Raw genomic sequence first — 17,326 nt, 5'->3', positions numbered from 1 at the left:
GTTTGACCTTCAGGACTGGACTCCAGGAATCTCCAATCACGGGTTTGACCTTCAGGACTAGACTCCAGGAATCTCCAATCACGGGTTTGACCTTCAGGACTAGACTCCAGGAATCTCCAGTCACGGGTTTGACCTTCAGGACTAGACTCCAGGAATCTCCAATCACGGGTTTGACCTTCAGGACTGGACTCCAGGAATCTCCAATCACGGGTTTGACCTTAAGGACTAGACTCCAGGAATATCCAATCACGGGTTTGACCTTCAGGACTAGACTCCAGGAATCTCCAGTCACGGGTTTGACCTTCAAGACTAGACTCCAGGACTCTCCAATCACGGGTTTGACCTTCAGGAATCTCCAATCACGGGTTTGACCTTCAGGACTAGACTCCAGGACTCTCCAGTCACGGGTTTGACCTTCAGGACTAGACTCCAGGACTCTGCAATCACGGGTTTGACCTTCAGGACTAGACTCCAGGAATATCCAATCACGGGTTTGACCTTCAGGACTAGACTCCAGGAATATCCAATCACGGGTTTGACCTTCAGGACTAGACTCCAGGAATCTCCAGTCACAGGTTTGACCTTCAGGACTAGACTCCAGGACTCTCCAATCACGGGTTTGATTTTCAGGCCTAGACCCCAAAGCTTTCCAATTTTTGAGTCATAAGGTCATAAAAAAGTACAGCACAGATACAGGCTCTTTGGCCCATCTAATCTGTGCCAAACCATTTAAACTGCCCACTCCCATCAGGACCACAGCCCTTTATAACCCTCACATCCATGTACCTATCCAAACTTCTCTTAAACATTGAAATCAAACTCACATGCACCACTTTCACTGGCAGCTCATTCCACACTCTCACAACCTTCTGAGCGAAGAAGTTTCCCTTCATGTTCCCCTTAAACTCTTCTCCTTTCACTATTAACCCATGACCTCTAGTTGTAGTCCCACCCAACTCAGTGGAAAAGCCTGCTTGTATTTACCCTTTCTATACCCCTCATAATTTTGCATACTTCTGTCAGATCTCCCTCAATCTTCTGTATTCCAAGGAACAGTCCTAACCTATTCAATCTTTCCTTATAACTCAGTTTCTCCAGTCCTGGCACCATCCTTGAAAATTTTCTCTGTACTCTTTCAAACTTATTTGCATCTTTTCTGTAGGTGTGACCAAAACTGCACACAATATTCCAAATTAGGCCTCACCAATGTCTCATACAACTTGAATACAACATCCCATCTTCTGTACTCAATACGTTGAATTATGAAGGCCAATGTGTCAGAAGCATTTTTACGACCCAATCTCCCTGTGATGCCACTTTCAATAAATTATGGAACTGTATTCTCAGATCTCTTTTGATTTATCACACTCCTCAGTGCCCTACCGTTTACCATGGAAGATCTACACTAGTTGGACCAACTGAAGAGCAGCACCTCACGCTTGTCTGCATTAAATTCCATCTGCCATTTTCTGCCCATTTTTCCAGCTGGTCCAGATACTGCTACAAGCTCTGATAGTCTTCTTTGCTGCCAACTACACTCCCAGTGTTGGTGCCATCCATAAATTTGCTGATTCAGTTAGCCACATTATCATCTAGATCACTGATACAGATGACAAGCAGCAATGGACCCAACACCGATCCTCGTGGCACTCCACTTGTCACAGGCCTTCAATTAGAGAGGCAACCACTCTCTGGCTTCTCCCACAAAGCCAATGCCTAATCCAATTTGCTACTTCATCGTGAGTACCGAGCAGCTGACCCTTCTGGACTAATCTCCCATGTGGGTCCTTGTCAAGTGCCTTCTAGATAATATCCACTTTTGAAGATCTTACACATAGAAAATACATCTTTGCCAGAAAACAGCCCGTCCCAATCCACACTTGCCAGATCCTTTCTGATACCATCAAAATTGGCCTTTCTCCAATTTAGAATCTCAATCCACAGACCAGACTTATCTTTTTCCATATTTACTTTGAAACCAATGGCATTCTTATCACTAGATACAAAGTGCTCCCCAACACAAACTTCTGTCACCCTCCCTGTCTCATTCCCTAATAGCAGATTAAGTATTGCATGCTCTTTTGTTGGGACTTCTACGTACTCATTAAGGAAACTTTCTGAACACATTTGACAATCTCTATCCCATCTGGACCTTTTACTGTATGGGAGTCTCAGTCAATAGAGAGAGTCAGCAATTTCAAGTTCCTGGGTGTCAAGATCTTTGAGGATCAAACCTGGTTCTAACATATTGATGCAACTACAAAGAAGGCAAGACAGCGACTATATTTCATTAGGAGCTTGAGGAGATTTGGTTTGTCACCCAAGACACTTGAAAAATGCCTACAGATGTACCGTAAAGAGCATTCTGACAAGCCGTATCACTGTCTGGTGGGGTGGAGGGGGGCCTACTGCACTGGAAGCTACCAAAAGTTGTAAAATTAGTCAACTCCACCATGCATACTAGCCTCTATAGTATCCAAGACATCTTCAAGGACCAGTGTCTCAGAAAAGTGGTGTCCATCATTCAGGACCCCCATTATTCAGGACATGCCCTCTTCTTCTTATTACCATCAGGAGGGAGGTATAGGAGCCTGAAGGCACACACTCAGTGATTCAGGAACAACTTCTTCCCCTCTTCCCTCTGATTCCTAAATGGACATTGAACCCATGAACACTACCTCACTTTTATTATTTCTGTTTTTGCACTTTCTGAATTTAACTATTGAAAATGTAATACAGTATATGTAATACAATGTAAATATAGTAATATCTACTGTAATTGATTTACTTATTTTTTATGTTTTCCCGAGATTATTATGTATTGCATTGTACTGCTGCCACTAAGTTAACAAATTTCTCAGCATATGCCGGTGATATTAAACCTGATTCTGATATGTGTAAAGTTAAAATCATCTATTATCATCTAAACTTCATGTTTCTTGCAGCAGTCACCGAACTCTCTGCAGATTTGTGCCTCTAGATCCTGTGACAAGGGGGTGGTCTATAAAATAGCCCCATTAACATAGTCATTCCTTTCTTATTCCTCAGTTCTACCTATAAAGCCTCACTAGATGAGTTCTCCAGTCTGTCCTGACTGAGCACTGCTGTAACATTTACCCTAACTAGTAATGCCACCTGCCCCCTTTAATCTCTCCCGCTCTGTCATGTCTATAACAATGGAATCCCAGAATATTGAGTAGCCAGTCCTACCCCTCCTGCAACCAAGTCTCACAAATGGCTACAATATCATAATTCCAGGTGTTGATCCTTGTCCTGAGCTCACCTGCCTTCCTACAATACGTTTTGCATTGAAATATACACAGATCAGGACATCAGTCGCACCTTGCTCAGAATTTTGATTCCTGACTTTGTCTGAGGACTTAACAACATTTGCCTTCACAATCTTTCACTAAATGTTCTGGCACTCTGGTTCCCATGCCCCTGCACCTCTAATTTAAATGCCACTGTGAAGCACCAGCAAATCTTCCCGCTAGGATATTAGTCCCCCTCCAGTTCAGTAACAGACCATTTCTTCTGTACAAGTCCCACCTTCCCTAGAAGAGCGCTCAATGATCCAAAAATCTTATGCCCTCCCTCCTACACCAACTCCTTAGCCATTTGTAACAGTGTATAATCTTCCTAGTTTTGGCCTCACTAGCACATGGCATGGGTAACAATCTTAAGATCACAAACCTGGAGGTTCCTGCCCTTTAACTTAGCACCTAACGCCCTGAACGTACTGTGGTGAACTACATATACCTGTCTGGACACGCCCCCTGCTGACTGCTCCTGTGGCTCCTCCCACAGACTCCTGTATAAAGGCGATTGAGGCCTGAGCCCGGCCTCTCAGTCTCCAGGATGTAGTATGGTGGTCACTCACTGCTTGTTCCTTCTTCCAGTCAATAAAAGCTGATATCTCCTCGCCTTTACGTCTCAGAGTGAGTTATTGATGGTGCATCACATACTTGGCAGAATCTCATCACTCTTCCTCCCGATGTCATTGGTACCTATATGGACCACGACCTCTGGCTACTCACCCTCCCACAATGCTGAGGACTCGATCCAAGATGTCCTGGACCCTGGCTCTGGGAGGCAACATGCCATGCAGGATTCTCGCTTTCGTCTGTACAGTTTCCTTTGATGAATCCCCTATCATCACGGCTCACTTCTTCTCCCCCTTTCCTTCTGAGTCACAGTGTCAGAGACCTGGCCGCTGTGACTTTCCTCTGTTAGGTCAACCCACCCACCCCTCACATCATCCAAAATAGTATGCCTGTTGTCAAGGGGGATGTCCACAGGAGTGCTCTGCACTGGCTCCTTAACCCCTTCCCCTTCCTGACTGTCCTCCAGTCTCCTCTGACCTGCACCTTGAGTGTAACTATTAGCAAGTTGTTAGAAGCTGCAGCTGTTTAATGAAAACAAGTTATTTTTTCTTTGTGTAGGCAGTGCTTTAGCAAGCTCTCACACAGGATGATGGCACCACACTGCACATCGGCTGCGAAGCATTTTGATGTCAATTTCTCCTGGCGTGACTGGTATGGTTCTTGGAGTAACTGTCCCTGTGCTATTGTGGCCCAGAGCCTAGAGTGGCTGAAATCCTGCAGATAAATATGACTGAAGGTTATTGCTACAGTGTTGGCAGGGGTGCTAGGTGCCCCGTTGGATCTGTGATGTTGTAATTACCTCTAGGACCCACAGTGATATGTGTGGTACGATAACAAAGATGGCTGAGATAATTTCTGAGCTGGTTACTTCAAAGGTTTCTGCATTCTCTGATTGCCTACTGCTCTATCAACTTCATTCAAGATGAATCTCCTGCACATTGGCTGTTTGTCACTCTTTGCTAATGTATAGTTCCTCTTAAATTCTATTGTATTTCTTTATTTTTCTGTCAATAGCTGCAACAAAATGTATCTCAGTGTAGCACAGTATATAGCAGCACTCAGATAAGCTCTGGACCTAACTTGCTTGCTTGATAGGTGTGCAATGCATGCCCCTCTTGTTGAACATTGTTGAACTATCCTGGTGACATAGGGAGTAAATATACTGCTTACTGCTCGTGACACCATGACATTTCTGTCAGGACTTCCCTACCCCAGAGAAAAGACCACGGCTATTAACATTATCAATGCCCCTCATAATTTTATCATCCACTTTAGGATCATCTCTCAGCCCCTGCACTTCTGGGAGAAAAACATCCTGGCCTATCCAGGCTCGCATGTATCCATATACAACTCTGAAATTTGTTTTCTCCAGATAGCCATGACACAGAGAAGGAGCATGAAAGTCATTCAGAGAGAAACATCAAACCCACTTCCCCATGGCATCTCAACCATCAACCCTCCAAAACTTCCAGCTGCCTGCACGTAACAGAACAGGAACATCGACCCCCAAAAAACAAACCCTTCCACACACAAAAAAGCTGGCAGAACACAACTGAACATCAAACATCATTCTCCCCTCATACAACAAAACGGAAAAGGAATGGGTGATAAAAACACACACAATATGTAAACACCATAAACCTGAAAGCGTCCACAGGTCATAAATGCAGAACCACAATGTCATCCCTTGATAGCACTGACATTCATCAAAAGAGAGGGACACCACACGAAGGCCTACCCACCTGCCACAGTGAGCCATCAAACAAATTCTACCAAAGCCTCATATTCACAAGAGATTCTACAGTTGCTGCAAATCTTGAAGAACACACACACACACACACACACTCTCTCTCTCTCTCTCTCTCTCTCTCTCTCTCTCTCTCTCTCTCTCTCTCCCCCCCCCCGTCACTCACACGCACACGAAAACACCCCCACACCCAGAGATTCTCCACAGAACTCAGCAAGTTGTACAACGTCAGTGGAGAACAATAAACAGTCGTAGGTTCGAGGTGGGGATGAAGTAAGTATCTGTGGGGTGATAGGTGGAAGGTATGAAGGGCTGGAGGAGAAGGATTCTACTGCCAAGATGAAGCCACACTCACGCTGGAGGAGGAGCACCTCATATTCCATCTTGGTAGCCTCCAACCTGACAGCATAAATATTGATTTCTCCAGCTTCCAACAATTTCTCCTCCTCCCCCCTTCTTTCTTATCCCATTCCTCATTCTGGTTCCCCTCTCACCTCCTTCCCTTCTCCTCACCTACCTATCACCTAGCCTTGGTACCCCTTCTCCTTCCTTTTCTCCCTCGACCCTCTCTTTCCTCCTATCTGTTTTCTTCTTCATAAGTCCTTCATTTCTACCTATCACATCCCAGCTCCTTGCTTCACCGCCTCCCCCACCCATTCTCCTGGTTTCACCAATCACCTGCCAGCTTGTACTCCTTCCTTAACACCCACCTTCTCGTTCTGGGTTCTGCTCTCTTCCTCTCCAATCCTAGTGAAGGGCCTTGACCCAAAAAGTTGACTGTTTATTCCCCTCCATAGACGTTGCTTGACCTGCTGAGTTTGGCACGCTGTGTTTTAACCTCATATTTTCACACACTGTTCTCCACCTCCCAATTTTTGCTGGCTTCCTAAGACTCACTATGCCTTTTCACAGACTCCTTGTGACCTCCTCACGTTGCTTTCCTATAGAGTCAGAGAGTCATAGAAACAGGCCCTTTGGCCCATCTAGTTCATGCTGAACCATTTAAACAGCCTACTCCCATCCATCTGCACTGGGATCATAGCCCTCCATACCCCTACCATCTGTGTACCTATCCAAACTTCTCTTAAACATTTAAATTGAGTTTGCATGCACCACTTGTGCTGGTAGCCTGCTTCACACTCTCACGACCCTCTGAGGGAAGACGTCCCCTCATGTTCCGCTTAAATTTTTCATTTTTCACCCTTAACCTATGACCTCCAGTTGTAGTCCCACACAACCTCAGTGGAAAAAGCCTGCTTGCATTTACCCTATCTATACCCCTCATAATTTTGTTTAAAATCTCCTCTCAATCTTCTACATTCCAAGGAATAAAGTCCTAATATATTCAATCTTGTCATATAACTCAGGTCCTCCAAACCCAACAATATCGTTACAAATTTTCCCTGTACTCTTTCAACCTCATAAGACCATAAGGGTTAGAAGAATTAGGCCATTTGGCCCCTGTCTTCTACCATCTCCCAGTATCCCCTCATTCCCTGACCAATCAAGAATATATCAACCTCTGCCTTAAATATACATAAAGACTTTGCAAAGAATTCCACAGATTCCCTATTCTCTGGCTAAAGAAATTCCACCACATCTCCGTTCTAAAAGGACACCACTCTATTCTGAGGCTGTGTCCTCTGATCTTAGACTGTCTCATTATAGGTAACATCCTCTCCACATCCATTCTATTGAGGCCTTTCACCATTCGATAGATTTTAATGAGGTCATTCCTCATTCTCCTGAATTCTAGTGAATACAGGCCCAGAGCCATTAAGCACTCTTCACATGACAAGCCGTTCAATCCTGGAATAATTTCTGTGAACTTCCTTTGAGCCCTTTCCAGTTTCAGCACATCCTTTCTAAGATATGGGGCACAAATCTGCTCACAATATTCCAAGTGAGGTCTCACCAGTGCTTTATAAATTCTCAACATTACATCCTTGCTTTTATAGCGGGGCAAAGTTAAGATAGCGCCAAACAGTGTTTCCATTGCTTGTATTTTCGGAAACAGCTTTCTTTCTTTCTTTGATTTCTCTTTTTTCCCTTTGGAGACCCTGACCTGGAGTTACACTCTTACTTCAGTTCTTTGTGGGAATGGGACCTGCTCTTGGGGCCTCACGACTGGCCGCTTTTTGATATCCCAAGGATGTGGCCTGGAAGATGAGTGCGCCATCAGGTTTCTAGGATTTTATGGATATGGAGATGTGCTGATTCTAGGCCGGTGCCCCTGACTGAAGTGATGTGGGAGAACATGGAACATCGGGATCAGTAGGTTAGCAGGTACCTGGAGAACTGCACCTTTTTGGTGCCGACTCTCTGGGTGCAGAGCTCGGAAAAAACAACAGACTTCTAACTTCATAAATCAGTGAGTTGTTTGCTATGTCTCCCCTCTCGCTGTGAAATGGGGATACCTCTTTTTCCCCTATTAGGGAGAGAGCTTGTGGTATGTCAAATTAGCGGATGAACAAGTAGTTTTTGGGATACTGCATGTCTGTGCCTTTATTGATGCTTTGCTGCACACCCTGAGTGCTCGATAGAGTTTTGTGCTGGTGCGGGTGGGTGGGTGGGGGGGGGGGTGTCATTGCCTTACTGCTGCTTGTGCATGGGAGGGGGTGGCGAGGGGTCTTTGGTGTTCTAATGTTTTAACTGTCATCATTATTTGGGGCATTCCTTTATTTTTGAGGATATCTGTGAAGAAAAAAAATTTCAGGATGTATATTCTCTGACATTAAATGCACCTATTGAAACCTATTAAAATATTCTAGTCCTCTTGAAATGAATGCTAAAATTACATTCGCCTTCCTCACCACTGACTCACCTGCAAATTAACAATTAGGGAATCCTGCACAAGGACTGCCAAGTCCCTTTGCACCTCAGATTTGAGTATTTTCTGTCAATTTAGAAAATAGTCAACCCCTTCATTTCTTCTACCAAAGTGCATGACTATATATTTTCCAACACTGTCCCATCTGCCATTTCTTTGCCCATTCTTCTAATGTCTAAGTCCTCCTGTAGCCTCTCTACTTCCTCAAAGCTACCTGCCTCACCATCTATCTCCATATCATCTGAAAACTTGCCGACAAAGCCATCAATTCCATTACCCAAATCATTAACATATAAAAGGAGTCTATCCCAACACAGACCCCTGTGGAACATCTGCTACACCATTTCATCATGGCTGATCCAATTTTTCTCTCAGCCCCAATCTCCTGCCTTCTCCCAGTACCCCTTCATGCCCTGACCAATCAAGAATCTATCAAGCTCTGCCCTAAATATACATAAAGACTTGTCCTCCACAGTTACCTGCAGCCAGTCAGAAAAGGTTCCCTTTATTCCCAATCTTTGCCTCCTGCCAATCAGCCACTGCTTTATCCATGCTACAATGTTTCCTGTAATACCATGGGCTCATAGCTTGTTAAGCAGCCTCATGTGTGGCACCTTGTCAAAGGCCTTCTGAAAATCCAAGTACACAACATCAACAGATTCTCCTTTGTCTTTCCTGCTGGTTATTTTTTCAAAGAATTCCAACAGATTTGTCAGGCAAGATTTTCCCTTGAGGAAACCTTGCTGAATACGGCCTATTTTATCATGTGTCTCCAAGTATCATGAGACCTCATCCTTAATAACCAATTCCAACATCTTCCCAACCACTGAGGTCAAACTAACTGGTCTATAACTTTCTTTCTTCAGCCTCTTTCCCTTCTTGAAAAGTGGAATGACATCTGCAATTTTCCAGTCCTCTAGAACCATTGCAGAACCTAGTGACACTTGAAAAATCATTATTAAGGCTTTCACATTCTCTGCAGCCATTTCTTTCTGTGCTCTGGGGTGTACACTGTCTGGGTCAGGTGACTTATTTACCTTCAGAACTTTCAGTTTCCCAAGAACCTTCTCTCTAGTTATGGTAACTTTACACACTTCATGCCCCCGACACCTGGAACTTCCAGCATACTGCTAGTGTCTTCCACAGTGAAGACTGATGCAAAATGTTTGTTCAGTTCATCCACTATTTCATTGTCCTCCATTACTACCTCTCCAGCATTGTTTCTCAGCAGTCCAAAATCTACTCTCGCCTGTCTTTTACACTTTATGTATCTGAAGAAAATTTTGGTATCCTCTTTAATATTTTTGGCTGGCTTTCTTTTGTATTCCATCTTTACCTTCTTAATGACTTTTTAGTTGTCTTCTGTTGGCTTCTAAAAACTTCCCAATTCTCTAATTTCCCACTAATTTTTGGTCTATTATATGCCCTCTCTTTGGTTTTTGTGTTGGCTTTGACTTCTCTTGTTGGCCATGGTTGTTTCATCTTTCCTTTAGAATACTTCTTCCTCTTTGTGGGATAAGATCATAAGATATAGCAGCAGAATTAGGCCATTCAGTCCATCGAACCTTCTCTACCAGTCTATCATGGCTGATCTTGGATCCCACTCAACCGCATGCACCTGCCTTCTTGCCATATTTTGATGCCCTGACCGAACAGGAAACGATCAACTTCTGGCTTAAATATAATCACAGACTTGGCCTCCAACACAGTCAGTGACAGAGCATTCCACAGATTCACTACTCTCTGGCTAAAAAATTTCCTCCTTACCTCGGTTTGGAAAGGGCATCCCTCAATTTTGAGGCTGTACCCTCTAGTTCTGGATACCCCTATGACAGGAAACATCCTCTCCACATTCACCCTATCTAGTCCCTTCAACATTTGGCAGGTTTTAATGAGATCCCCCATTAAAAAGGCAGGAAGACCGAGCGGTGTCCATGACAACTACAACTGTGAGAAGTGCACACAGCTGCAACTTCTAACAAATTGTGTTAAGGAGTTGGAGATGGAGCTGGATGAACTCTGGATCATTTGTGAGGCTGAAGGGGTAATAAATAAGACAGGTAGAGAGGTAGTTAGAACTAAGGTGCAGGACACAGGAAACTGGGTGACAGTCAGGTAGGGAAAAGGGGTTAAGGAGCCATGGCAGAGTATTTTTGTGGCCATCCCCCTCAACAACAGGCATATCACTTTGTAAACTGTTAGGGGAAGGGGGCTGACCTGTCAGAGGAAAGCCACAGTGGTTGGGTCTCTGACGTGAGTCTGCCTCTGTGACTCAGAAGGGAAGGGGGAAGAAGAGGCACTCTGGTGATAGGGCACTCATTAGTTAGGAGAATGGACAGGAAGTTCTGTTGTCGAGAATGAGATTTCCAGATGGTATGTTATCTCCTGGGATATCTCAGATTGAGTCCTCAGCATTCTTAAGGTGAGCAGCCAGAAGTCGTGGTTCATGTAGGTACCAATGACATGAGTAGGATGAGTGATGATGTTCTGAATAGGGATTTCAGGGAGTTAGGTGCTAAGTTAAAGGGCAGGAACTCCAGGGTTGTGATCCCAGAATTGCTACCTATACTTGATGCTTGGGACGCTAGAACTATGAAGATTATACAGTTTAATACATAGCTAAGGAGTTGGTGTAGGAGGGAGGATATAAAATCTTTGGATCATTGGGCTCTCTTTTGGTGAATGTGGACCTGTACAGAAGGGATGGTTTGCACCTGAACTGGAGGGGGTCTAATATCCTAGTGGAAATGTTTGTTAATGCTAAGTAGAGAGGTAAAGGAATGGTAGATGGAATACAGTGCTGGAAAGTCATGCATGGTCTTGCACTTTGGTAGGAGAAATGAAAGGGTTGACTATTTTCTAAATGGAGAGAAAATACAAAAAACTGAGGTGCAAAGTGTTTAGGGAGTCGTTGTGCAGGATTCCCTAAAGGTTAATTTGCAGGTTGGGTCTGTGGTGAGGAAGGCAAATGTGATGTTAGCATTCATTTCAGGAGGATGAGGATATAAAAGCACGGATGTACTGTTGAGACTTTATAATGCACTAGTGAGGCCTCATTTGGAGTATTGTGAGCATGTTTGGGCGCCTTATCTTAGAAAGGATATGCTGAAACTGGGGAGAGTTCAAAGAAGGTTCATGAAAATGTTTCCAGGATTGAATGGCTTGTCATATGAAGAGCATAGAACCATAGACCCATAGAACACTACAGCACAGTACAGGCCCTTCAGCCCTCCATGTTGTGCCGACCCATATAATCCTTAAAAAAAAAGTTCTAAACCCACACTATCCCATAACCCTCCATTTTCCTTTCATCCATGTGCCTGTCCAAGAGGCTCTTAAATACCTCTAATGTTTTAGCCTCCACCACCATCCCTGGCATGTCATTCCAGGCACTCACAACCCTCTGTGTAAAAAACTTACCCCTGATGTCTCCCCTAAACTTCCCTCCCTTAATTTTGTACATACTTCCTCTGGTGTTTGCTATTGGTGCCCTGGGAAACAGGTACTGACTATCCACCCTGTCTATGCCTCTCATAATCTTGTAGACCTCAGTCAAGTCCTCTCTCATTCTTCTTTGCTCCAAAGAGAAAAGTCCCAGCTCTGCTAACCTTGCTTCATATGACTTGTTCTCCAAACTGGACAACATCCTAGTAAATCTCCTCTGCACCCTCTCCATAGCTTCCACATCCTTCCTATAATGAGGTGACCAGAATTGAACACAATACTCTAAGTGCGGTCTCACCAGAGATTTTGTAGAGTTGCAGCTCCATCCACAGCTCCTCCAATCTTCGTGTCATCTGCAAACTTACTCATCCATCCTTCTGCCTCTACATCCAGGTCATTTATAAAAGTCACAAATAGCAGGGATCCCAGGACAGATCCCTGCAGCACTCCACTAGTCACCAACCTCCAGGCAGAATACTTTCCTTCCACAACTACCCTCTGCTTTCTTCCTTTAAGCCAATTTTTAATCCAAACAGCCAAGGTTCCACTGGTCCCATGCCTCATGACTTTCCGGATGAGTCTTTTGTTACCTCTTTAAAAAACTCAATCAGGCTTGTGAGGCACAATCTTCCCTTCACAAAGCCATGTTGATTATCCATGAGTAGACTGTACTTCTCCAAATGCTCATAGATTCTATCCTTAAGAATCCCTTCCAATAGTTTGCAGACCACCGACGTAAGACTTACTGGTCTATAGTTCCCAGGTTTCTCCCTATTACCTTTTTTAAACAAAGGAACTATATTTGCCATTCTCCAGTCCTCTGGCACTTCCTCTGTAGCCAACGAGGATTCAAAGATCATAGCTAATGCTCCAGTGATCTCTTCTTTCAATTCCCACAACAACCTAGGGTGTATCATATCTGGCCCTGGGGATTTATCAATCTTGATGTTTTTAAGAAGATCCAGCACTTCTTCTCCCTTTATCTCCACACTGCCCGGCACATAGGCCTGCTCTATTTTGATCTCACCCTGATCAAGATCCTTTTCACTTGTGAATACTGAAGCAAGGTATTCACTTAGGACCTCCCCAACCTCCTCCACTCCAGACACATGTTGCCCTCTTTATCCTTTAACAGTCCCACCTTCATTCACGTCATCCTCCTGTTCTTCACATACGCATAGAACGCCTTGGGGTTCTCCTTTAATCCTACATGCCAATGCCTTCTCATGCCCCCTTCGAGCTCTCCTAAGTCCTTTCTTTAGCTCCTTCCTGGCTACCCTATATTTCTCATGAGCCCCTCCTACTTCCTGCTTCTTATATCTGACATATGTTTCCTTTTCCCTCTTGATGAGTTGCCTCACTTGTTTCGTCAGCCATGGTTCCCTTTTCCTACTATTTTTTTCCTTGCCTCAGTGGGAGAAACCTATCCTGAACCCAGCACAAGTGTTCCCTAAACTTCTCCACATTACTTCTGTGCTTTCCCCTTTGAACATCTGTTTCTAATTTACTCTCGCTTGTTGCTGCCTCATCCTTTCAAAGTTAGCCCTTCCGTTAAGCATTTTGCCATTTCGTCTGAATTTATCCCTTTCCATAGCTATGCTGAAGCTAAGGGAGTTGTGGTCACTCTCACCAAAATGCTCCCCCACCAAGAGGTCTGTCACCTGACTAGGTTCATTACCCAGAACTAGATCCAGTATAGCCTCTCCTCTCGTTGGCCGGTCTACATACTGTGTTAGGAATCCTTCTTGAACACACCTGACAAATTCAGCCCCATCTATCCCACTTGCACTCAGGAGGTGCCAGTCAATATGAGGGAAGTTGAAATCACCCTTAACTACTACCCTGTATTTTGTGCACCATTCTAAAATCTGCCTACTTATCTGCTCCTCAGTGTCTTGAGGGCTTTTTGGGGGCCTATAGACTACTCCCAGCACAGTGATTGATCCCTTCCTATTTCTGACTTCCACCCAGACTGACTCAGTGGACACTCCCTCTGGAGAGTTCTCCCTTTCTATAGCCGTGATACCATCCCTAACCAGTAATGCCACTCCCCCCTTTTCTACCTCCTATCCTATTCCTTTTAAAACACCTGAACCCCGGGACCTGCATCATCCAATCCTGCCCTTCCTCCAACCAAGTTTCAGTAATGGCCACAACATCATAGTTCCATGTACTAATCCATGCTCTAAGTTCATCCTCCTTGTTCCTAATACTCCTAGCATTGAAATAGATACATTTCAACCCCTTTAACTGGCTACAATTATGTTTCGTGCCCTGCCTGTCCTTCCTCATCAACTCGGAACTCTTAGCATCATGCCCTTGTCCTTCTACCTTAATCCCTGCACTCACATTCTGATTCCAACCCCCCTGCCAAACTAGTTTAAACCCTCCCCAACAGCTCTATCAAACTTGCCTGCCAGGATATTGGTCCCCCTGGGATTCAAGTGCAATCCGTCCTTTTTGTACAGGTCACACCTGCCCCAAAAGAGGTCCCAATGATCCAGAAATCTGAATCCCTGCCCCCTGCTCCATTCCCTCACCCACACATTAATCCTCCACCTCATTCTATTCCTATTCTCACTGTTGCGTGGCACAGGCAGTAATCCCAAGATTACAACCGTTGAGGTCCTGCTTTTCAACACCCTTCCTAACTCCCTGTAGTCTTCTTTCAGGACCTCTTCCCTTTTCTTATCTATGTCATTGGTATCAATATGTACCACGACCTCTGGCTGTTCTCCCTCCCACCGCAGGATATCTTGGACATGATCAGAAACATCCCAGACCCTGGCAGCTGGGAGGCAAACTACCATCTGACTTTCTTTCCTGCGTCTACAGAATCGCCTGTCTGACCCCCTGACTATAGTCCCCTATTACTACTGCCTTCCTCTCCCTTTCCCTACCCTTATGAGCCACAGGGCCAGACTCTGTGCCAGAGGCACGGCCACTGTCACTTCCCCCAGGTCGGCTGTTCTCTTCCCCCCCCCCAACAGTACTCAAACAGGAGTACTTATTGTCAAACAGACAGACAGACATATTTTATTGATCCCGAGGGAAATGAGGTTTCGTTACAGTTGCACCAACCAATAATAGTGTAGAAATATAGCAATATAAAACCATAAATAATTAAATAATAATAAGTAAATTATGCCAAGTGGAAATTAGTCCAGGAGCAGCCTATTGGCTCAGGGTGTCTGACACTTCGAGGGAGGAGTTGTAAAGTTTGATGGCCACAGGCAGGAATGACTTCCTATGACGCTCAGTGTTACATCTCGGTGGAATGAGTCTCTGGCTGAACGTATTCCTGTGCCTAACTAGTACATCATGGAGTGGATGGAAGACATTGTCCAAGATGGCATGCAACTTGGACAGCATCCTCTTTTCAGACACCACCGTCAGAGAGTCCAGTTCCACCCCACACAACATCACTGACCTTATGAATGAGTTTGTTGCCACAGCCACGGGGGTACTCTCTAGTACCTGACTCTTCCCCTTTCCCTCTCCTGGCTGTGAGCCACTTCTCTGTCCCCCGTGGCCCCGGAGTGACCACCTGCATGTAACTCCTCTCTATCACCTCCTCACTCTCCCTGACCAGGCGAAGGTCATCGAGCTGCAGCTCCAGTTCCCTATCACGGTCCCTTAGGAGTTGCATCTCGATGCACCGAGTGCAGTTGTGGCAGTCTGGGACGCCGGGAGACTCCAGGACCTCACACATCTGACACCGACTGTAGAAAACCGGCCTCACACACATACTACTTCCTTTTGCAATCAACAACTGCCTTGCCTCGTTCTGTTACCGCCAAAGCCCTTTGAGCCAAAGCCCTTTTACTCTGCTGCCTCTCACCCCACTGCCCGCTCCCAACGCTGCCTGCTGGATATGGCTGCCTTCTATTTAAACTGTTCACGCTCAACTGGCTGACGTCACGCGCCTGCGCAGTATGGCCTCTCTCTTCCCCCCAAGAACTCAAAATATCTTCCCGCTGAAAATCCTTAGGTGCTCTCCCACTGCCTTCTTGTTCGAATCTGATGGCTCTGGGCCTGTACTCACTAGATTTCAGAAGAATGCCGAATGACCTCATTGAAACCTACTGAATAGTGAAAGGCCTTGATAGAGTGAATATGGAGAAGATGTTTCCTGTGGTGGGAGAGTCTAAGGCCAGAGGACACAGCCTCAGAATGGAGGGGTGTCATAGAAACATAGAAAACCTACAGCACAATACAGGCCCTTCGGCCCGCAAAGTTGCGCCGAACATGTCCCTACCTTAGAAATTACCAGGCTTACCTACAACCCTCTATTTTACTAAGCTCCAGGTACCTATCTAAAAGCCTCTTAAAAGACCCTATCGTATCCACCTCCACCACTATTGCTGGCAGCCCATTCCACGCACTCACCACTCTCCGCGTGAAAATCTTACCCCTGACATCTCCTCTGTACCTGTTACCCAGCACCTTAAACCTGTGTCCTCTTGTGGCAACCATTTCAGCCCTGGGAAAAAGCCTCTGACTATCCACACAATCAATGCCTCTCATCATCTTATACACCTCCAACAGGTCACCTCTTTTCCTCCATCGCTCCAGGGAGAAAAGGCTGAGTTCACTTAACCTATTTTCATAAGGCATGCTCGTCAATACAGGCAACATCCTTGTAAATCTCCTCTGCACCCTTTCTATGGCTTCCAGATCCTTCCTATAGTGAGGTGACCAGAACTGAGCACAGTACTCCAAGTGGGGTCTGTCCAGGGTCCTATATAGCTGCAACATTACCACTCGGCTCCTAAATTCAATTCCATGATTGATGAAGGCCAACACACCATATACCTTCTTAACCACAGAGTCAATCTGTGCAGCTGCTTTGAGAGTCCTATGGACTCGGACCCCAAGATCCCTCTGATCCTCCACACTGCCATGAGTTTTACTATTAATACTATATTCTGCCATTTGACCTCACACTTGTCTGCATTAAATTCCATCTGCCATCTGTCCTTTTAGAATGGAGATGAAGAGGAATTCCTTTAGTCGGGTGTGGAGGCCAAGTCTTTATTTATACTTAAGGCAGAGGTTGATAGATTCATTGGTCAAGGGATGAGGGATATGGGGAGAAGGCATGAGATGGGCTGAGAGAAATGGGCCAAATGACCTAAATCTGTTCCTATATCTTATGGTCTAAGAGGAGCATCATACTAGCCCACCTGACATCTCTATTGTCCTAGCTGGGCAGATATAAAGGAGAAAAGGATCTTTCCTGTAGGTAAGTGACCAAAACTGCACACAATACTCCAAATCAGGTGTCAACAATGTCTTATACAACTTCAACATAACATTCCACCTCCTGTACTCAATAATTTAATTTACGAAGGCCAATGTGCCAAAAGCTTTCTTTACGACCCAATCTAGCTGTGATGCCACTTTCAATGAATTATGGAC

This window comes from Hypanus sabinus, chromosome 3 (assembly GCF_030144855.1).
Source record: "Hypanus sabinus isolate sHypSab1 chromosome 3, sHypSab1.hap1, whole genome shotgun sequence".
Lineage (NCBI taxonomy): Eukaryota > Metazoa > Chordata > Chondrichthyes > Myliobatiformes > Dasyatidae > Hypanus > Hypanus sabinus.
This window is presented reverse-complemented; position numbering follows the sequence as displayed.